This window comes from Salmo salar, chromosome 13 (genome assembly GCF_965601325.2).
Source record: "Salmo salar chromosome 13, fSalSal1, whole genome shotgun sequence".
Lineage (NCBI taxonomy): Eukaryota > Metazoa > Chordata > Actinopteri > Salmoniformes > Salmonidae > Salmo > Salmo salar.
Window position 1 is genome coordinate 32,531,646 of NC_138303.1, and position 23,310 is coordinate 32,554,955.

Consider the following 23,310-nt stretch of genomic DNA (forward strand, 5'->3'; position numbering starts at 1 on the left):
GTCCCAGACGTGCTTAATGGGATTGAGATCCGGGCTCTTCGCTGGCCATGGCAGAACCCTGACATTCCTGTCTTGCAGGAAATCACAAACAGAACGAGCAGTATGGCTGGTGGCATTGTCATGCTGGAGGGTCATGTCAGGATGAGCCTGCAGGAAGGGTGCCACATGAGGGAGGATGTCGTCTTCCCTGTAATACACAGCGTTGAGATTGCCTGCGATGACAAGCGCAGTCCGATGATGCTGTGACACGTCAGTGAAGAGCCCTTTTTGCCAGTCCTGTCTGGTCCAGCGACGGTGGGTTTGTGTGTTGTTGTCGGCGATGTCTGGTGAGGACCTGCCTTACAACAGGCCTACAAGCCCTCAGTCCAGCCTCTCTCAGCCTATTGCGGACAGTCTGAGCACTGATGTGTGCTGATGAGCACTAGTGTGCGTTCCTGGTGTAACTCGGGCAGTTGTTGTTGCCATCCTGTACCTGTCCCGCAGGTGTGATGTTCGGATGTACCGATCCTGTGCAGGTGTTACACGTGGTCTGCCACTGCAAAGATGATCAGCTGTCCGTCCTGTCTCCCTGTAGCGCTGTCTTAGGCATCTCACCGTACGGACATTGCAATTTATTGCCCTGGCCTCATCTGCAGTCCCCATGCCTCCTTGCAGCATGTTCACGCAGATGAGCAGGGACCCTGGGCATCTTTCTTTTGGTGTTTTTCCAGAGTCAGTAGAAAGCCCTCTTTAGTGTCCTAAGTTTTCATAACTGTGACCTTAATTGCCTACCGTCTGTAAGCTGTTAGTGTCTTAATGACCATTCCACAGGTGCATGTTCATTAATTGTTTATGGTTCATTGAACAAGCATGGGAAACAGTTTAAACCCTTTACAATGAAGATATGTTAAGTTATTTGGATTTTCACAAATTATCTTTCAAAGACAGGGTCCTGAAAAAGGGACGCTTATTTTTGCTGAGTTTACTTAATTGTTTGAAACTTGATTTTTCTACTACATATGAGGCATGTCTCGGGCTACCTTCATTCTAAGTAGCCTAGCCAAAATCCAACCAAACGTGCAGGAAATTATTTTATGAAGACTTCCATATGCAACTGAAACCAGTAGCCTCTCTCTCTCTCTCTCATGTTCTATTGGTTTTCAAATCAACTTTCTTTCATTGCTACCGGGTAAAGGCACTTAGTCATATAATCAATTGAAAAATGTGTAGCCGATAAAAAAAAAAATTGGTCACATGAAACCGCTTAAGGATGTTTTCCCGCTAATTGCATTATGGATGAACAATTGGGCGTAGCCTACTGCCTTGTGCGCATATAATGTGAAGAAATAATAGGTTATCAACATTTTATGCTAAACGTTCTAATCTATTGCATGAGCCTCATTGCTTTAGCCTTGGCCTACTGGTTGTATGAATTTGGGATTGATCGTCCCACAACTGTCCAACAGTCTGTTTGGAATAGGCTATTTCTCGCACAGAACGACAAGCTGACCAATAGAATAGGTCAACTTTTCTACTATGTGGGATAGTAGATTGACAGGCTAGTGATTTAGCTCTGCATTACTTGTCTTGTTGGCTGAGGAAAAGTTAATGTGGGTATTTATTATAACATAGGCGACGTGTGGGTTTCAAGTTTGGGAAGCAAATTTTCCATGCATCCTCACATTTGCAGACTTATGTAAGATGGCCTACTATTCCGAATGTGATTATTGGATAGTCATAATTTAAGCTAATATTAAATCACTCATTGTTGGTAAAAAATTATGGGTAGGCTATAGAGGCTACATTTCTTCTTTCTTTGCAAAGGAAAATGAAACTGACATGCATGATTGTTGCTGACACTCACTCGGAATACAGCACACACGCACTACAGCCTGAACCTAAACTACATATAGTCATTAGCATGCTTACATGTGAGACAACCCATTCACCATTTTGAGCTGTGGGACTGGACTGGGAAGAGACCAATTGGCTACAACATGTCAGAGGAAGGGGTGAACTCCAAATTCTATAGGAAAGAATCACTATACTGAAATGAGTAGCCACTATCCTATCCCCCCCATCGAAACTAGAGCAAGGCAGACTTAAAACCAAAATCCTGGGGCTAGAATACATAACATGACAATTTTTGATCAGGAACCTCTCGATATGATATCACGATACTTAGGTGTCAATAGGATATGTATTGCAATTCTCACGATTCTATATGTATTTCGATTTTTTACCATTTGATGTTCCAAACATATTGCTCACTATATGTCTGCTGCAGAGAGACGAGAGAACATGAGAAAATGGGTTTTGATCAGTCATGGAAATAAGTGCTAAAAGCATCTTGGGTCACTAATTACAAAGACTGAGAACAAGCTATAGGATGAAAAACACTGGTGTTTTTGCACAGGTACAGCTGACTAGCGCCAACTAGGGATATAAGGATTCACCGGTCCACAAATCAAATGTTTAAGATACGATTGCGTCGGTCCGAAGACCCCAAACCGATCCAAATGTAGTATAAATCAGTCAGAGAAATCCATTCAAACGTTACGAAGAGCCGATTCACAATTGTTTTTGCTCATATTACTTTTTCTACCTTCCTGAAAATACCTTGTGACAACTGATGCATCCTCTCCTCCAGCGTCGAACTATGCACGTAATTGCTGACAGTCACTGATCTTCAAGTCATTCAGCATGCCAAACAAACCCAGGGAATATCAGTAGCAGTCAAACTGCGCCCATCTTCAGGACTGGCCAACGCGAGGTAGCCTGTTCCTGATCTTGCACAGCTATATATTAATTGGCTATGTCATAGCACATTTGTAAACGATAAATATTGATACATTACTAGCTCAAACACATAATCTGCAAAAACGACAAGTTAATTAGTGGGTAATGATTTCAGAACCAAAGTGGGTGGACAAAAAAACAGCCTACATTGCCCCTCCCCCCAATCTGATAGCAGTAGTCAAATCAAAATGTTATTGGTCACATGCTTTGTAAACAGGTGTAGACTAACAGTGAAATGCTTACGGGCCCTTCCCAACAATGCAGAGAAAGAGAAATAGAAAAACAACAAGGAACAAATACACAATGAGTAATGATAACTAGTGGGGTGGTAGAGGGCTGCATGATTTATCGAATTCAGATCTATATTGCGATATTGACATGTAATCGCAAGAGGCTGCGATTTTCTTTCTCTAACAACAAAAACGAGTCTACAGTAGCTCCTCCAATGAGATGCTCTGGACGCCATTCATTCGCGCTATGAATGCACAGAGGATGCTGACCAATCACAAGCGGGCTCTCACTCTCTGCATGGCATACTGGCCAATCGCAATCGTCCCCGCTTAGAACTTGCAGTTAAATGCTGGCGAGATTAAGGGCTTCAGTGTCAGAAAAATGAATTCTGCAAGTGCTAACAAGAATTTCGATTTGGTGCCGAAGGGTACATCTTCGGTGGTATGGCAGTATTTCAGCAACATCACAACAATGTCAACCAAATGCAAGTGGTTTGTTAAAAGTGCCTCAGAGTTGTGGCGACAACACATTTATTCAATAACTTGAAGAACCATCCTGGATGATTGCATGGTGAAAAAAGACAGCAGCAGAGACCCTCAGCCATAGCCGTCAGCCACCTACGTTAAAGGAAAAATCCACCTATTCCTGTAATTTACATTGTTAAATAACAGAAAACTATATTTTTTGTGAACAAATGTTTCATTTTGGCATTATAATAAGGTTGGTAGCAACATCGTTGTGGAAATCTGTTAACTCAGGTGGACTACAAAATCCTCAATGCTCTCTCTCTACAGGCTGGCTAGCAAGCAAATGTAGCTACACACTAATACCAAAGAAAATATTAGCATGTGACGTAGCTAGTAGGGATGCACGATATATCGTTGAGCATATCGAAATCTGACAATATTAGCTAAATATGCCAAAATCGGCCCATAGTTTAACGCCGATGTGCAAAACCGATGTCAACGCTGACGTGCATACCTATATAACGTAGGTAGATGACGTAATAACGCCACGAAAAATACAGCGCTACACAGAACAAAAGCAGAAAAATACTAAGCGCACACTTCCAACCACTAAATAAGTTGAAGTCGAGCAGTCATTTTAAAGACAATTTCAGCGAGACAACGCAACGCCAAGATAATGGAATTCATTGCCCTTGACAATCAACCGTTCTCTGTCGTGGATGTTGGCTGTCGCCGACTGGTCGAGCACCGGTATAAGCACTACCAAGTAGGCGCTATTTTTCAGATGTTGCCCTACTGGAGGTACACAGTATTGTTGAAACACATCCATGAGCTACTTGCTATGCTATTAGCTTCACGACTGACATTTGGACCAGCGACGTCAGCCCCATGAGCATGCTGAGTCTGACAGCACAGTGGGCCGACGATGATTTCATACTGGGGAAAGCCGTATTGCATGCTCAAGAATGTGCTGGTTCTCATACCACTGCTGCCATTTCAATGGCATTTGAAAACATGTTTGAAACATTAACATACTCCTAGCGCCAACAACTGACTCGAGAAATAAGCTGATCAACTACGTCTGTGAAACCCTCTGTCATGGCATTGAAACGTCTGCTCAACAAAACTGCAGACACAAACCATGGGGTTAAAACGTACAAAAGTACTCGAGGTTGTGAACAAGCGAGTGGGTGGCATTCTCTCTGAGCCTCTTTACTGTGTCGCCATCATGCTCGGTACAAGGACAGCTACTTTGATGCAGACAAGAAACAAGGTTTACGTGAAATGTTACATATACAGCTGGACAAGACTGAAATGGACAGTGAGTGCGCACTGAGGAAGCGAGACCACGAACAGACAGAGCTGAAACTTCACTGCTTGACATGTACGATGAAATCCTGGTTAAGAATGAAAAGACTGAACAAATGAACAACGAAACAAGAAAGTGAAAGAAACATTTTGATTATGTTTTACTGGTAATGGGGACATACTTAAATGCCAACGAATAACTTTTTGGTCGGTGTGGTATGTAACCTTTATTTAACAGGCAAATCAGTTAAGAAATTCTTATTTACAATGACGGCCTACCCCGGACAACGCTGGGCCAATTATTCGCTGCCCTATGGGACTTCCAATCACGGCCAGATGTGATACAGCCTGGATTCCAACCAGGGACTGTAGTGATGCGTCCTGCACTGAGATGCAGTGCCTTCGACCGCTGCGTCCGTGTGTGTGAACTATTTAACTGTACTAGAATGCTTAAAAGGCAGCTAAAATGTTAAATATCGTAATCTGTTTTTTTGGCAAGGACAATATTTGATATTGGTATCCGCCAAAAATGTCATATCGGTGCATCCTAGTAGCTAGTTAGCTGTAAAAATCCCCTAAAAAAAAACGTACCTATTGTCGACATTGTAGAATACTGAAGACATTAAAGCTATGAAATAACACATATGGAATCATGTAGTAACCAAAAGTGTTAAATCAAAATATGTTTAATATTTTAGATTATTCAAAGTAGACACCCTTTGCCTTGACAGCTTTGCACACTCTTGATATTCTCTCAACCAGCTTCATAAGGAATGCTTTTCCAACAGTATTGAAGGAGTTCTCACACATGCTGAGCACTTGCTTTTCCTTCACTCTGCGGTCTAAATCATCCCAAACCATGTCAATTGGGTTGAGGTCGGTTGATTGTGGAGGCCAGGTCATCGGATGCAGCACTTCATCACTCTCTTTCTTGGTCAAATAGCCCTTACACGGCCTGGAGGTGTGTTTTGGGTCATTGTCCTGTTGAAAAACAAATTATAGTTCCACTAAGCGCAACCCAGATGGGATGGAGCATCGCTGCAGAATGCTGTGGTATCCATGCTGGTTAAGTGTGCCTTGAATTCTAAATAAATCGGCAACAGCAAAGCACCCCACACCACCTCCTCAATGCCTTCTGGTGGGAACCACACATGCGGAGATCATCCGTTCACCTACTCTGCATCAGACCAAAGGACAGATTTCCACCGGTCTAATGTCCATTGCTCATGTTTCTTGGCCCAAGCAACTATATTCTTATTGGTGTCCTTTAGTAGTGGTTCCTTTGCAGCAATTCAACCACGAAGGCCTGATTCACACAGTCTCCTCTGAACAGTTAATGTTGAGATGTGTCTGAGCTGTTCTTGCCATAATATGGACTTGGTCTTTTACCAAATACGGCCATCTTCTGTATACCAATCCTACGTTGTCACAACAACTGATTGGCTCAAATGCATTAACATGGAAAGAAATTCCACAAATTCATTTAACAAGGCACACCTGTTAATTGATATGCATTCCAGGTGACTACCTCATGAAGCTTGTTGAGAGAATGCCAAGAGAGTGCAAAGCTGTCATCAAGGCAAAGGGTTGCTACTTTGAAGAATGTCAAATATAAAATACACTTTTTTGGTTACTACATGATTCCATATGTGTTATTTCATAGTGAAGACAAACTATTATTCTACAATGTATAAAATAGTAAAAATAAAGAAAAAACCCTTAAATGAGTAGGTGTGTCCAAACTTGTGACTGGTAGTATTTATTTAGTTATTTTTTTTAACCAATACTTTGACTCAATATCGATATAGCGTCCAAAATAATATTGCTGTATCTAAATGTATACATTTATGGGACAGGGTTCCTCTTTTTTGGGAGTTGCTTGTATAAATCTATATATTCAGAGTTGTAGTGTATTATTGTTAATCAGTCTTGCTGCCTGCCTCTGCAATATATAGCAGGCCTAGACTACAGTATCAGCACTTCTACCAATGCTGGTAGACTCACTAATGGTAAATCAGATTTGTGACCGTTTGCCCCAAATATAACTTTACTCATTCACTTAATAATTAATTGACTGAGAGTCTCGGTACAATTGAGAACATTAAAGATGGTCACACAATACTTTTACTTGTGTACACGTTGACACAAGGGCCCAGCACAAGTATCCATTCAACATATAATAATAATAATAAAGTGACATGAGTCCCATTGAAGTCAGTAAGTCAGGACCTCAGGGCTGATTGAGAGAGGAGGGGATGGGTTGGCCATCATAAAAGGTCCCACTCACAGGGAACAGTAGCATCAGGACTCCATAGTCTACACAAAAGCATTTCCACCTCAGCAGCTACACCTGTACGGCAACTCATGCTCTTGCAAATTCCCTGACAACTGGGTCGACGACCCCCACTACAGTTAGAAATGTGGCTTTGATAAACAAGCATCCTCTGCTGTCGAACCGTGGGGCTGACTTCAGAACAGATCTGGGGAAGATAACGCACTGGTGCAATTCAATTAAAGCATTAGGCGGTCCAACATATGACAGCACACATACTGTATATTTAAGCACACGTTTGTTATATGATGCACATGCATAGAAAAACTGTCCATCCTCAGTCAGTTAACTAGAAGGTTGGCATTATTTCCATTAGACCTAAAAATACTAATGGCTTTTGAAATTGCCTAAATGCATAAAAGCAATGGTATACAATTATGTTTTTAGTTATCAATGCAAACCTCTGCTTTCTGTGGAGAACGCCTGAAGATAGACACCACATTGATGGGAGTGGCAGTACAGTTTAATTGATTGATTTGTGAAACATACCATGATGCCACAAGTTTCTAGGAAGGGAGGCTGGGGCAGGTGGAAATGGTAGTTGTGCTATTGCCATTCAAGCATGCAGATACAGTGCCTTGCAAAAGTATTCATCCCCATTGCCGTTTTTCCTATTTTGTTTTATTACAATCTGTAATTTAAATTGATTTTTATTCAGATAATAGTCCAAATTGGTGAAGTGAAAAATTACTTGTTTCAAAACATAAATACTTGTTTCAAAACATAAATAAAAAATAAACAAAACGGAAAAGTGGTGCGTGCATATGTATTCAACCCCTTTGCTATGAAGCCCCTAAATAAGATCTGGTGCAACCAATTACCTTCAGAAGTCACATAATTAAATAAAGTCCACCTGTGTTCAGTCTAAGTGTCACATGATCTCAGTATATATATATATATATCTGTTCTGAAAGGCCCCAGAGTCTGCAACACCACTAAGCAAGGGGCCCCACCAAGCAAGCAGCACCTTGAAGACCAAGGAGCTCTCCAAACAGGTCAGGGACAAAGTTGTGAAGTACAGATAAGGGTTGGGTTATAAAAAAATACCTGAATCTTTGAATATCCCACGGAGCACCAATTAAATCCATTATTTTTAAAAATAGAAAGAATATTTCACCACAACAAACCTGCCAAGAGAGGGCCGCCCACCAAAACTCACGGACCAGGCAAGGACTGCATTAATCAGAGAGGCAACAAAGAGACCAAAGACAACCCTGAAGGAGCTGCAAAGCTCTACAGCGGATATTGGAGTATCTGTCCATAGGACCACTTTAAGCCGTACACTCCACAGAGCTGGGCTTACGGAAGAGTGGACAGAAAATAACCATTGCTTAATGAAAAAAAATAAGCAAACATGTTTGGAGTTCACCAAAAGGCATGTGGGAGACTCCAAACATATGGAAGAAGGTACTCTGGTCAGATGAGACTAACATTGAGCTTTTTGGCCATCGAGGAAAATGCCAGGTCTGGCGCAAACCCAACACCTCTCATCACCCCGAGAACACAATCCCCATAGTGAAGCATGGTGGTGGCAGCATCATGCTGTGGGGATGTTTTTCTCCATCGGCAGGGACTGGGAAACTGGTCAGAATTTAAGGAATGATGGATGGTGCTAAATACAGGGAAATTCTTGAGGGAAACCTGTTACAGTCTTCCAGAGATTTGACTGGGACAGCTCACCTAGCAGGACAACAACCCTAAGCATACTGCTAAAGCAACATTCGGGTGGTTTAAGGGGAAGCATTTAAGTGTTTGGAATGGCTTAGGCCACAATCCAATTGAGAATCTGTGGTATGACTTAAAGATTGCTGTACATCAGCGGAACCCATCCAACTTGGAGCTGGAGCAGTTTTGCCTTGAAGAATGGGCAAAAATCCCAGTGGCTAGATGTGCAAAGCTGATAGACATACCCCAAGAGACTTGCAGCTGTAATTGCTGCAAAAGGTGTCTCTACAAAGTATTGATTTTGGGGGGGTGAATAGTTATGCACGCTCAAGTTCTGTTTTTCTTGTTTCAAAAGAAAAAATATTTTGCATCTTCAGTGGTAGACATGTTGTGTAAATCAAATGACACAAACCCCACCCAAAAAATATTTTAATTCCTGGTTGTAAGGCAACAAAATAGGAAAAATGCCAAGGGGGATGAACACTTTCGCAAGCCACTGTATACACTACATGACCAAAAGTATGTGGACACCTGCACGTCAAACATCTTATTCTAAAATCATGGGCATTAATATGGAGTTGGTCCCCCCTTTGCTGCTACAACAGCCTCCACTCCTCTGGGAAGCCTTTCCACTCCATTCAGCCACAAGAGCATTAGTGAGGTTGAGCACTGATGAGCGATTGGGCCTGGCTCGCAGTCAGCGTTCCAATTCATCCCAAAGGTGTTCGATTGGGTTGAGGTCAGGGCTCTGTGCAGGCCAGTCAAGTTCTTCCACACCGATCTCAACAAACCATTTGTGTATGGACCTCGGTTTGTGCACAGTGACATTGTCATGCTGAAACAGGAAAGGGCCTTCCCCAAACTGTTGCCACAAAGTTGGAAGCACAGAATTGTCTAGAACGTCATTGTATGCTGTAGGGTTAAGAATTCCCTTCACTGGAACTAAGGGGCCTAGCCCGAACCACGAGAAAACAGCCCCAGACCATTACTCCTCCTCCACCTAACTTTACAGTTGGCACTATGCATTGGAGCAGGCAGCGTTCTCCTGGCATCCGTCAAACCCAGATGGTAAAGCTCCAGAGTCCAATGGCAGCGGGCTTTACACCACTCCAGCTGACGTTTGGCATTGCGCATGGTGATCTTAGGCTTGTGTGCGGCTGCTCGGCCATGGAAACCCATTTCATTTAGCCCCCGACAAATAGTGCTTGTGCTGACGTTGCTTCCAGAGGCAGTTTGGAACTCGGTAGTGAGTGTTGCAACCGAGGACAGGCAATTTTTACGCGCACCGCACTTCAGCACTCGGTGGCCCCGTTCTGTGAGCTTGTGTGGCCTACCACTTCGCGGCTGAGCCGTTGTTGCTCCTAGACATTTCCACTTCACAATAAAAGCATTTACAGTTGACTGGGGCAGCGCAGAAATTTGACAAACATACTTGTTGGAAAGGTGGAATCCTATGACGATGCCACGTTGAAAGTCACTGAGCTCTTCAGTAAAGGCCATTCTACTGACAATGTTTGTCTATGGAGATGGCGGTGTGCTCGATTTTCTACACCTGTCAGCAACGGGTGTGGCTGAAATAGCCTAACCCACTATTTGAAGGGGTGTCCACATACTTTTGTATATACAGTGAACATACAGTATGACGAGTTTCATACCGGTTGCATTTCTGCCTGCTTGAACAGCAAATAGTTAAAATACACAAGAAAACATTAAATAACCCTGGGAAATAATATAACAACGCTCAGAGAAGCAAAGAAAAACATACAAAATAAGTGAACCTTTCCTTTACGAGAAATGGAGCTGTTGGGAGTGTACGTAACCCTTCACCTGCCCTCTAGCACCTAAATTCTCAGGCACCCCTCACCTCTGCAGCCTGGCAGGCCCATCCTTGGCCTCCCGGCCCTCCCCCCACCTTGCAGCATCGTCCCTGAGCATGAGGCTGGAGTCAAACAGGTTCCACAGGATAGCGCCCGTGCTGGCAGACATACTCCAAATGCCACGGCGTGAAGGCAGTCATTAAGAGAGGATTAGGGGAAAACAGTCAAAGCTCATGGTAACAGCAAGACCGGTCTGATAAAGACAAAAAAAACAACAGCTCAACCACTTTTTACATCCAAACATACATAAACAAAAAGGTATAGTTTGTGCTTGTGACATTTGCCCAACTTGCTTTTCCATATCAGAAAAAACAAAAAATAAACAGGTCAAGCTTGCCCAAAGCCAAAAGCATGACTGTTTAAAAATAAAAATACACTCCTTTGATTGCATGAATACATTTACCCCTCCTCCCGCTCTCTCCCCGATTCCAAAAAGAGAGGAACAAGAGTATGTGTGAAGAGTCACATGACAGCCAGCCAGTCCTTTTTATTCCAGTGACTTACTGTGTCTCTTTGTCATATAAAAACTCACTCCCTGCCTGCCTTCCTGTCAGAGGCTCAGAATTCTGGTTTGGTGACATTTCCCCCCGGCAGTCAAATCTATGGGGCGGAATGTAAATAGAAAGCAAGGGGCATTTATTCAAAGAAGCAGAGCTCTGAGGTTCCCCATGCAAAGTGCTCTTTCAGGTTGACAGGACTCCATAGCAGTGGAACGACCAACGACATAGGAGTAGAGGGGTCACTAACAGTCCTGTCGCCACTCACTTTGACTATTCAAAACATAGTGGCCCTCAGCCATGCAGTCATCCCTGATAAGCCGGGGCCATACAGCGTGGACCTTCAACCAAACAAGCTTGTGAGCGGAACAGTTACCACAACAGTTCTACTGGTGTACGGCTAACCGAAACTATGTGGCTTGGATTTACTAAGGGTTATCACACACATTGGGAGCACTAGCAATACAAATAGAAGAGAAAACATAGACAAAGGACATGTTTGTCCTCAGGCAAAACATAGGACAGAAATGCAGATTATGTAGCTGACAGCTAACATTATATAACACATGGTAGTAGTCACACTAGTCAATCTACATCAGTTTTCAGTCACTGGACATTCCATAAATCAGTTGTAACAACAAGACACCTGGGTTGCCCAGAATAACCAGGGAGTACTTCTCTCTGGGCACACCCCACAGAACTGGCCTTGTCATACAGCAGAGAGGAGAGGCAGGAGAGAGAAAGAAAAGAGGAGAGAGCAAGAGCTTGGTTGAAGAGTGAAGAAAACCTCCCGACAGTTTTTTCCCCTCTAGTCAGGAACAGAAAGAAAAACGACCGAGCGGAGTTAGTTTATTTTACGCCTGCTACGTTAGGTTGGCCGTGTTGTGACCCTTTGGGGAATGGAGGGAGGAGATGGATTTAGGGAGTGAGTGCAAAAGAGTGGGTGGTACTTGAGATATTCAACTGCATAGAATCTCAGAATCACTAGCACCGGTGGAAATGGATCAGATTTGGTCAAACAGGACAGGCAGCTCACCTTTGAACCCTAAAGTAAAGACGGGCCGTCAACCTGCACTGCAGGTGGGGTTGAGGAGGGGGTAAGGCCACAAGCAAGGAAAAGGATTTGTCTGGGAAATCTATTGGAATTACATGGTTCTGGCTGTTTGGCCGCTGAAGTAAGTGAGCCCAATATTAGCAGTCAAACAGCTGCTGCCTGTCCTGGGTGATCTTGTCTGACTGTGCTAAAATGATGGAGTGAGGAACATAGAAGACAGAAAGACACAGCAGGAGAGAATAGTCTAGTTTGACAGGAAACCTCTGCTCATGAGCGGTGTTCCGCCTACCGAGGGATGTTGATGTCTGTTGGAGTTTCTCAACCCCAAGTACTGGGCTGCTAAGTTAAAGGTCCAATGGAGTCATTTTTTTTATCTTAATATAAAATCATTTCTGGGTAACAATTAAGTACTTGAATGTGATTGTTTCAATTAAAATTGTGAAAAACAAACAAAAATAGCTTCTTAGCAAAGATACATTTCTCAAGCAAGATTTTTGCTAGGACAGTGTGGGGGCGGTCTGGGGAAAACGGAAAACTGGCTGTTATTGACAGAGGGGTTTGGAACTTTCTTATTGGTCTATTAACTAATTTACCGCCTGGTGATGTCACCAGGCAGGCTAAAACTCCATCCTACTGCAACATGCAGAAATTGAAAGATGTCTTTTCAAACAGTTTACACTAAAAGGGCATTATCATTTTCAAAAATTCACAGAATTTTTCCAACCTCAGTGTGGAAATATATCTAAAACACAGGAAGAAAAAAGGTACTGCACTGGATCCTTAAATATTGCCCCAGTAAGAACATATTCTTAAAGGTCGACTCAGCTAAATAACATTGCCATGAGCAGCACCGCAGATATTGAGACGAGCGAGATGAGACTTCACTCTCAAAGTCACACACAGTATCTGCGCATGTGCACGGGTTCGCTTCACGCTGTTACAGCGTGGCGGCCACGGGACCAAAACAGTGGAGAAGTTGAGCCTTGCGCTTCAATGCTCTTAGCTGTTGCAGAAATTGACCCACTATGCTGTTTACTTTCGGCATATAAAGTTCGTCATATCGCCGAGCCTACCTTTAATGTAAACAAATCATACCAAGATTTGTATGTTTATATTTTAATTTGATGAGTGTCATCATTGTTATAAAACACAAAGAACACAAATGCTATGACAACTCACAATATAGCTATGCGAAGCAGTTATCCTAAATCAACAACTGTATGGTCAAATGAAGGGTGTAGGTAAGTAAAAAACCAACAATTGACAGATGATCCCATCTAGTCTGGCCGTGGCAGCCCCAGTCATAACAGGGCAGGCATGTTATTGTAATAGTAAGAAATTCCATATGGCTAAAAGCAGGATCATAGGAAAAGAGGAAAATCAGCACTATCACTGACCAAGCCCCATAATCCTAAAAGCTGAAATCCAAAATCTCGGATTTTAATCCCATTCATACTATGCGCTCACAGAAATCCAGTGGGATGAAAATCTGTATAAAACAAAACAAAATATCCCTCCTGCTTCACAAAGGACAGATAATTCAGCTCATCCCCTGATAGTGATGCTCATCCTAGTGTCATCTCTCAGTTGCACAAGTTAGGCCAGGGGGCCAAATGCCACTCAGACACATTCTGATTTTGCTTCTGGAACCTGACTGTCAAGGCGAATGTTAGTGAGTATGACAGTCATCTGAAGTGTCAACTCCGCTAGTCTGAGAGACACTGACTGAAGTCTCCATGTATGGCACTATATGTATAGACATACTCCCTGTTCACCCTCTTGGACATTGTGAGATGTCATGTGTTACAGAGTGGCCCAGTTCCTGCCAGATGTCAACACGAGGCAGCGGATCATATAAGGTTACAGTGGGGTCGCAGTCAAAATGAAATGTGCACATTGACATGAGTGAAAGTATTTTTGGCAACAGCTTACTTGAGACTGACACTGAATAGGGGGCAGTAGTGTGTAGATGTGTGCAAAGCATCTTCTCATGTTCTACTGCCGGTGTGTTGTGTGGTGTTCTGACCTGTAAGCAAGCAATGGGATGAGAGCTATGAGATGAGAGCCTGCAGGCCTGAATACTGTAGTCACTGATTAGACTCAATCACACTTGCATGATGAGAGAAACCACAGTGGAGCTCAGATTCCTGTGAGTAAGACTGAGAAATTAGGTGACGACTATTCCAGGACTACAGTTAAATCACTTAATCTCCTGGCACAGCCATAAAAGTGAATACATTCTTCAATGTGCTGGATGGCCAGTACTGTGTAGAGGTGTAGACATGTGGGGAGGATTCACAAATGTATGTTCAAGTGCATCAAAACAAATGAAAAACGCATCTACGTTCAGCAAATAATATCCTACAACTTTGAGAGACAGGCACTCCTGACTGCTAAAAAAAGGGTTAGTTATGGAGTGGGCAATTGGGCCAATCGCTCTATTGAAAGTAATAGGATATTTTACAATCAGTGTACACAAATCCTTACAACGCCCTTTTCATCCACGGCAAGTGCCAACTCTACAGGTTTTGCTCCAAGTCACATTAAGTTCTTTAAGTAAAAAAAATACATGATGTAGGGTAGCCTTTAATCAAAATGTGACAATGGTAAAGGACCAGCCCCAGTACACTGACATTTAAAGTACACAGAAACCACAAGTATTATGGTTCCATTTGGATAATATTTTAAAAATCAAATACAAGATAAAATAAGGTTCCTGAACTACAAGTTCACTGATCAGTACAAAAATATATTAAATCTTTATATCTTAAATTGTTACCTTGATACACTTAAATATAAGCTGCCATATACTTGTACTACCTTAATACTGTACATCAAAATGAAACGTACATTTGTATTGGAATAATACTAATGAAAAAAAATTATGTTCAACCTTGAAATAAATAAACAGCTAAAGTGCGAGTGCTTTTGTGTACCAAGCAAAATAACATATTTGTAGATTCCTGAATTTAGCTGCTCACTGGCTAATATTCGAGATGTACTACACCCTTCCACCTAAATGTTGTCCCACATCCCACACTAGAAAAATACCGTTTTCACTTTTATATAATTTGTATCATTTATACATGATTCAGAAACTAGTATATTTACTAACAAGTATGTTTATTAACTACAATTATCGATATATATTATGGTACCCCTGAATCCAGCCGAAGCTGGGCTGAAGAAAATAAAGCGGTGTGGAAAAGGGCTTTGAACGCCATCTTGTACGTTGCAGCTGCTTGGGCCCTGAATACAGGAACCCATTCATTCAAGGAGGGAAGCGAACTAGCAAGATTAATTCATCTTTGTGAACCAGCAATTACAAATAGCCCTTTTGAAAAACGGAAAATGTTTAACGTGACAAAGATATTATGGAACATCAAATAACTATATTGGAAAATCGAACCTGCTGGCGTCCTATATTGTCTCAATTTAACAAATCTGCGAGTTCTTTCAACCAGCGATCGATAATGGCAACATTGTTGTTACTCGTTCTCAACATTATGACAATTTATGGTTCGATATAACTAAAAGCCCCGTTTAGAATGTTTGCCGCTTGTAATGTTGACATACAAAAATCCCCTCCCTACACTTTCTTTTCAGTTCTAGAAACTAACAGGATTAGCTGCTTCCTCGTTACCCATTTCCTCTAGTCTACTCCATGAAAGACCATTCACACTGGAGCGGCATGGCTATTAGGTGTAACCACTTGTACAGTAAAACCTATGGCCAGGTTGAACAGATTGTAGAAATCCAATTAACGTTAATTTACTTCCTCTGTGTATCATTACATTCAGAGGCTCAAATTAAGGCCAATCATATGCTGCCTTAAGCTTACTAGTTAGCAATAACGTTAGGTGGCGGATTTATGCAATAGCTAGCTCTTCATACATTAATAGACAAGATTGTTGCTGATTTTAGGTGTGTATTAAGGCCATAATCTAGTGCCACCATAGTTGTCACGCCAGATATGATAGCTAACTGTAAAGCAAGATAATTTGGTGGCTGGCTGATATAATGGCTGTTCAGCAAATGACAACGTAAACAGATAGCTAGAAAACTAGGCGATAGGTTTCGAATATGTCCAGCCTAACATTAACAGCAGCTAGCTCCCACTTGGTTGGCTACTGTTGGCAGGCTCACACGCCCAATCGGAAACATGTCAAGCTTCTTGCTAATTGCAAACGTAGGCAGTAGTATGGCTTTCTATACCGTCTCCCTCTGTGTTATGGACTACGAAAAAGTGTGTGTGGGGGTGCACTGATAGCTAACTAGCTAGCTCTCGGCTCCAGTGATGTTGAAGTAGCCATTTTTTGTCTATTACCACCTAACATTACTTGCTACAGTTGTATTATAAAGCACAAATCCTCTATGCATTATATGCCCACTTAATCCTTGGTACAATGTCAGATGCATTAAAACGTTATGCATCACCATCTATGACATTTGGTATAACTTAACTAAATTAGTATTTAAGATGGTTGATATAGCTAATTTGCTAACTACCTAGCTTGCTCGTTATCTAGGAATGTCAGCCAACTTCGAACACATTCATCTTGATTTACAAAATCCAATTAGACTGAATCCACACACACCATATTAGTTAACTAGCTACGTTTGCCATTTTGTTAGATGCGTGACAAACAGTGCAACTCAAATTCAGACGTTGACAGTTTTGTTAACTAGCTTTAGCTAGTGAGCTTACGAAAGAAGCTAAGTTCCACTAGCTTTGAGGCTTACATTTAGCTGCCAGCTAGCTAGCCCACTCAATGGTATTGCAAAACCTAAGCCATGGCAAATAACTAAGCCACACCATATAACAAAAACTTTGCATAAAGTTAGTTATATTGTGACTACCTACAACCACAACTCAAATAAGTACAACATCGAATAATTTAAAGTGTGTATTGTGCATTACCAACTACCTACCTACCCACCCACACCCCGTTAGCTTCAACCAGCGAGTCACTCAACCCAATTTAACCCCTTCCGCCTAGCTTCCTAGCTAGTCACCTCAGACAATGTTAGCTACAGAAGTTAGCTATGTCTTTAGAAAAATAAGTTGCCATTAATGCGTTCCAATTCATAACTTACTTACCCGTTTTCAGTCGAGGGTATCCGTTGTTTATATCGCATTGACTGGAAACAGCGAAGATCTACTCCTCTCCACCTAGCTAGCACACAGACTAGATCTAGCAAGCTATCGAGGAGTGGCACTCCCCGAACAGAGGTTTCGATCCGCCAAGAGGAGACACACCGGCACAGAGCTGAGGAAATGTTCACCCTACTGAACCAACGCTTTGTGGAAAAACACTGCGTTTGAGAGTCTAGGAGTGCTCTTGTGAGTCACAACAGTCTCGTTCCAATCTTCTAACTATCCTTCTTGTCTTTCCCACCGTCGTTCCCCTGTTCTCTCTTCACACCACCAGTATCTCAAACGCTTCCCCCGGCCATCAAACAGCAGAGATGGGCGCGGTAACCCTGCTCTCAGCTCTGGGAAACCCCACGTTACGGCTACGTCATAGCGCACGACAAAGGGTCGTCGTCGATTCAAAAATCTGATCATTTGGTGGATTTGATACAAAATTAATGTAGCTTAATACTAGAAAACTATCCCGCTTCGAAATATTGTATTTTCACATTTTAGTTTGTACTCCCTTGAAATTCCATTCATGAACCTTATAGGATTTTTGTGATAAAACAAACAAACAAGATAGGCTACTACTAGACAACCACCAGTCTACTCTAGTTTAAAGTAACACCGTACAGCTGGGCAATTTAGGGAAGTAGTCAATAAAGGCTCTGGCTGGTTAGGCAGTCTGGACAACAAATTGTGTTTTCATGATTTGGTGGCATTCTAAATGTTCTAGTATTCTGATTTCAGCTATATAGTTGTGCATACAGAGCTCTCCATTTGGCAAATCTGACCATAACTCTATCTTGATTCCTGTTTACCCGCAAAAACTAAAACAGGAAGTACCAGTGACAAGCTCAATACGGAAGTGGTCTGATGAAGCGGATGCTAAGATACAGGACTGTTTCGCTAGCACAGACTGGAATATGTTCCGGGATTCATCTGATGGCATTGAGGAATTTACCACATCAGTCACCAGCTTCATTACCAAGTGCATCGACAACATCATCCCCACAGTGACCATACATTTATATCCCATGGATTACAGGCAACATCCGCACTGAGCTGACGCTTTCAACGAGCGGGACACTAATCCAGACACTTATAAGAAATCCTGCTACGCCGCCCGACGAACCTTCAAACAGGCAGAGGGTCAATACAGGACCAAGATCGAATCCTACTGCACCAGCTCTGGTGCTTGTCTGCTGAGGCACGTTTTGCAAACTATCATGGATTACAAAGGAAACCCAGCTGTGAGCTGTCCAGTGATGTAAGCCTACCAGACAAGCTAAATACCTTCTATGCTTGCTTCGATGCAAGCAACACTGAACCATGCACGAGAGCACCAGCTGTTTCGGATGACTGTGTGATCTCGCTCTCTGTAGCCGATGTTAGTATGACCTTTAAACAGGTTAACATTCACAAGGCCGCAGGGTCAGACGGCTTATCAGGACGCGTAATCCGAGCATGCGCTGACCAGCGAGCAAGTCTTCTTCACTGATATTTTCACTCTCTTCCTGACCCAGTCTGTAATACCTACATGTTTCAGGAAGACCACCATAGTCCCTGTTCCCAAGAATGCCAAGGTAACCTGTCTAAATGACTATTGCCCCATAGCACTCACATCTGTAGCCATGAAATGCTTGGAAAGGCTGGTCATGGCTCACATCAACACCATCATCCCAGACCCACTCCAATTCGCATAATGCCCCAACAGATTCACAGATGACGCAATCTCTTTCACACTGCAATTTCCCGCCTGGACAAAAGGAACACCTACGTGAGAATGTTGTTCATTGACTACAGCGCAGCTTTCAACACCGCCACATTGAATGAGAAAGTTAGAAGCATAAATAGAGTAGCTTTCAAATTAATGTAGAAGTGTTTAGAAACATTCTTATTTACAATAAAAGTGACTCCAAAATGACACAATACATTATTTACCATTCATTTCTAGTGGACACAAAATAATCTGAAACACAACCAAAACAAACAGCAAATGCATCACAAAAATTTTTAAATCACCAAAAAAATCCTCAATCTACACACAATACCCCATAATAACAAAGCGAAAACAGGTTTAGACATTTTTGCAAATTTAGAAAAATAAAAAAGGGATACCTTACTTTCATAAGTATTCAGACCTTTTGCTATGAGACTCAAAATTAAGCTCAGGTGCATCCTGTTATCCTTGAGATGTTTCTACAACTTGATTGGAGTCCCCCTGTGGTAAATTCAATTGATTGGACATGATTTGGAAAGGCACACACCCGTCTATAGAAGGTCCCACAGTTGACAGTGCATGTCAGAGCAAAAACCAAGCCATGAGGTCGAAGGAATTGTCCGTAGAGCTCCGAGACAGGATTGTGTTGAGGCACAGATCATGGGAAGGGTACCAAAACATTTCTGCAGCATTGAAGGTCCCCAAGAACACAGTGGCCTCCATCATTCTTAAAAGGAAGAAGTTTGGAACCACCAAGACTCTGCCTAGAGCTGTCCGCCTGCCCAAACGTAGCAATCGGGGGAGAAGGGCCTTGGTCAGGGAGGTGACCAAGAACCCTATGGTCAATCTGACAGAGCTCCTCTGTCGAGATTGAGAACCTTCCAGAAGGACAACCATCTCTGCAGAACTACACCAATCATGCCTTTATGGTAGAGTGGCCAGACAGAATCCACTCCTCAGTGAAAGGCACATGACAGCCCGCTTGGAGTTTGCCAAAAGGCACCTATAGGAGTCTCAGACCATGAGAAACAAGATTCTCTGGTCTGATGAAACCAAGATTGAAGTCTTTGGCCTGAATGCCAAGCGTCAAATCTGGAGGAAACCTGGCACCATCCCTACGGTGAAGCATGGTGGTGGCAGCATCATGCTGTGGGATGTTTCTCCGCAGCAGGGACTGGGAGACTAGTCAGAATCGAGGGAAGGATGAACAGAGCAAAGTACAGAGAGATCCTTGATGAAAACCTGCTACAGAGCTCTCAGGACCTCAGACTGGGGTGAAGGTTCACCTTCCAACAGGACACCGACCCTAAGCACACAGCCAAGACAATGCAGGAATGGCTTCGGGACAAGTTTCTGAATGTCCTTGAGTGGCCCAGCCAGAGTCCGGACATGAACCCAATCGAACATCTCTGGAGAGACCTGAAAATAGCTGTCTAGCGACACTCCCCATTCAACCTGACAGAGCTTGAGAGGATCTGCAGAGAAGAATGGGAGACACTCCGCAGATACAGGTGTGCCAAGCTTGTAGCGTCATACCCAATAATACTCAAGGCTGTAATCGCTGCCAAAGGTTCTTCAACAAAGTACTGAGTAAAGGGTCTGAATACTTATGTAAAATGTGATATTTCAGTTAAAAAATATAAATTTGCAAAAAATTTGCTTTGTCATTATTTGTAGATGGATTAAAACATTGTTTTCACTTTCAGAATAAGGCTGTAACGTAACAAAATGTGGAAAAAGTCAGGGGGCTGAATACCATCCAAATGCACTGTAAGCGAATTTGTCCCAATACTTTTGGTCCCTTAAAATTGCGAGACTATGTACCTAAAGTGCTGTAATTTCTTAACAGTTCACCCGATATCGATGGAAATACCCTAAAATTAAAGCTGACAGTCTGCACTTTAACCACATAGTCATTGTATCACCCAAAGTGCTGGAGCCAAAACAACAAAACATTTGTCATTGTCTCAATACTTTTGGAGCTCATTGTATTACCTCGTACCCCTGCACATTGACTCTGTACTAATTGTATATAGCCTCATTATTGTTATTTTATTGTGTTACTATTTCCTTACTTTTTAACTCTACATTGTTGGGAAAGGGCTCGTAAGTTAGCATTTCACGGTAGAGTCTACACTTGGCGCATGTGACAAATAACATTTGATTTGTGTTGGGTCGGACAGCTGTTATTTGATATGGTCTAGATTAGTGGAGGCTCACCACCTCCACATTTGTTATCCAAAGTAGCTCTACAGGTGTTGGTCATCATGACGTAGGCAAATTCATATGTTCACGGTTCATGATAAACACACAAAAGTCCTCTAAATTTACCTTGTCAACTTTAATCGAGAAAACAGAAGTACCAGTGAAAACAAAAATTGTCAGGGGACCTAGCTATCCCAGCTCTGTCTGTAGGGGAAAATATCCATCTACTCATTATCACCAGCAGGCAGCAGCTTGTGTGTGTGATAGCGCTCAGAGGAAGGGCTGATGCTCAGTGGGTTAAGACGTTACTTAGAGACCTGGAACACAATATCCCCTCGTCCATTACCCAGGGGAGAAAGAGAGAGAGCCTCTGCCCTCCCACAGTGTGACCCCCCGGCGGGGACAGGAGCATCAACAAATCCCTCTCCAGGAGCTCAAGTTCATTAAGATCAACAATAATTCTGTATAACCAGGCATTGTCTACTACCCTACCTGATCTCTGGGGTATGTCTGCTATGCATTGCAGACAGGAGAATTTCATTTGCAAATGCTTCATTCTAGTAAATAAAATAAAACAATGTTTGCTAGTAGCCCGAGACAGAGCAATTATAATCATGTACAGCTATACTAACTCTGTTCTGAGAATTTAAAATGTCATCCTACCCATGCATCAGAATTCTTTAGAGTCCTGTTACAGGTGAGGATTGTGTGTGTGTGTGTGTGTGTGTGTGTGTGTGTGTGTGTTACATTGTCAAGCACAGACCTTCTACCAGGTCAAATCAAATGTTATTTGTCACATGCGGCAAATAAAACAGGTGTAGACTTTTCCGTGAAATGCTTACTTATGAGCCCTTTCCCAACAATTCAGAGCTAAAAAGTAATATACATTTGCTCAAAATAAAAAAAGGAAATAGTAACACAAAATAACGAGAATATACAATATACAAGGAGTACCGGTACTGAGTCAATGTGCAGGGGTACAAGGTAGTTGAGGAAATTGAGGTAATATGTACATGTACGTAGGGGTAATGAATAGGCAATCAGGATAGATAATATACAGAGTAACATATACAGAGTAACAACAGTGTATGTGAAGAGTGTGAAAGCGTGTCTGTGTGTGAATGTGTGACGTCAATATGCATGTGTGTATGTGTGTCAGTGTAAGTATGTGTGAGTAGAGCCCAGTGAGTGTGCATTGAGCCGGTGCAAGAGAGTCAGTAAAAAATGAATAAATAGCGGGGTCAATGCAAATAGTCAGGGCAGCTATTTGATTAACTGTTCAGCAGTCTTACGGCTCGGGGGTAGAAGCTGTTCAGTAGCCTTTTGGTCCTAGACTTGGCGCTCCGGTACCTCTTGCCGTGCAATAGCAGAGAGAACAGTCTATGACTTGGGTGGCTGGAATATTTGGCAATTTTTAGGGCCTTCCTCTGACAGCGCCTAATATAGAGGTCATGGATGGCAGGGAGCTCGGCCCCAGTGATGTAATGGGCCGTACACACTACCCTCTGTAGTGCCTTACGGTCGGATGCCAAGCAGTTGCCACACCAAGCAGTGATGCAGCCAATCAAGATCTTCTCAATGGTGCAGCTGTAGAACCTTTTGAGGATCTGAGGGCCAATGCTACATCTTTTCAGCCTCCTGAGGGGAAGAGGCATTGTCATGCCCTCTTCACGACTGTATTAGTGTGTTTGGACCATGATAGGTCCTTAGTGATGTGGACACCGAGGAAGCTCTCGACCCGCTCCACTACAGCCCTGTCGATGTGAATGGGGGCCTGCTCGACCCTCCGTTTTCTTTAGTCCACGATCAACTCCTTTATCTTGCTGATGTTGAGGGAGAGTTTGTTGTCCTGGCACCACACTGACAGGTCTCTGATCTCCTCCCTATAGGCTGTCTCATCTTCATCAGTGATCAGGCCTACCCCCTTCTTGTCTTCTGCAAACTTAATGAAGGTGTTGGAGTCATGCGCAGCCACACAGTCGTGGGTGAACAGGGAATACAGGAGGGGACTAAGCACACACCCCTGAAGGGCCCCC

The 23,310-nt window shown here is 42.7% G+C and overlaps 1 protein-coding gene across 1 annotated transcript in view; it reads right to left on the minus strand.

Annotated features, from left to right (window-relative positions):
- The window catches only part of LOC106566880 (guanine nucleotide-binding protein G(I)/G(S)/G(T) subunit beta-1), a 71,247-nt gene extending 53,541 nt beyond the window's left edge, over positions 1–17,706 (minus strand). Inside the window, exon 1 of the mRNA XM_014135411.3 lies at positions 17,311–17,706. The gene's annotated coding sequence lies outside the window, so the exon portion shown is untranslated. The remainder of the gene's footprint in view (positions 1–17,310) is intronic.
- Positions 17,707–23,310: the final 5,604 nt, after the last annotated feature.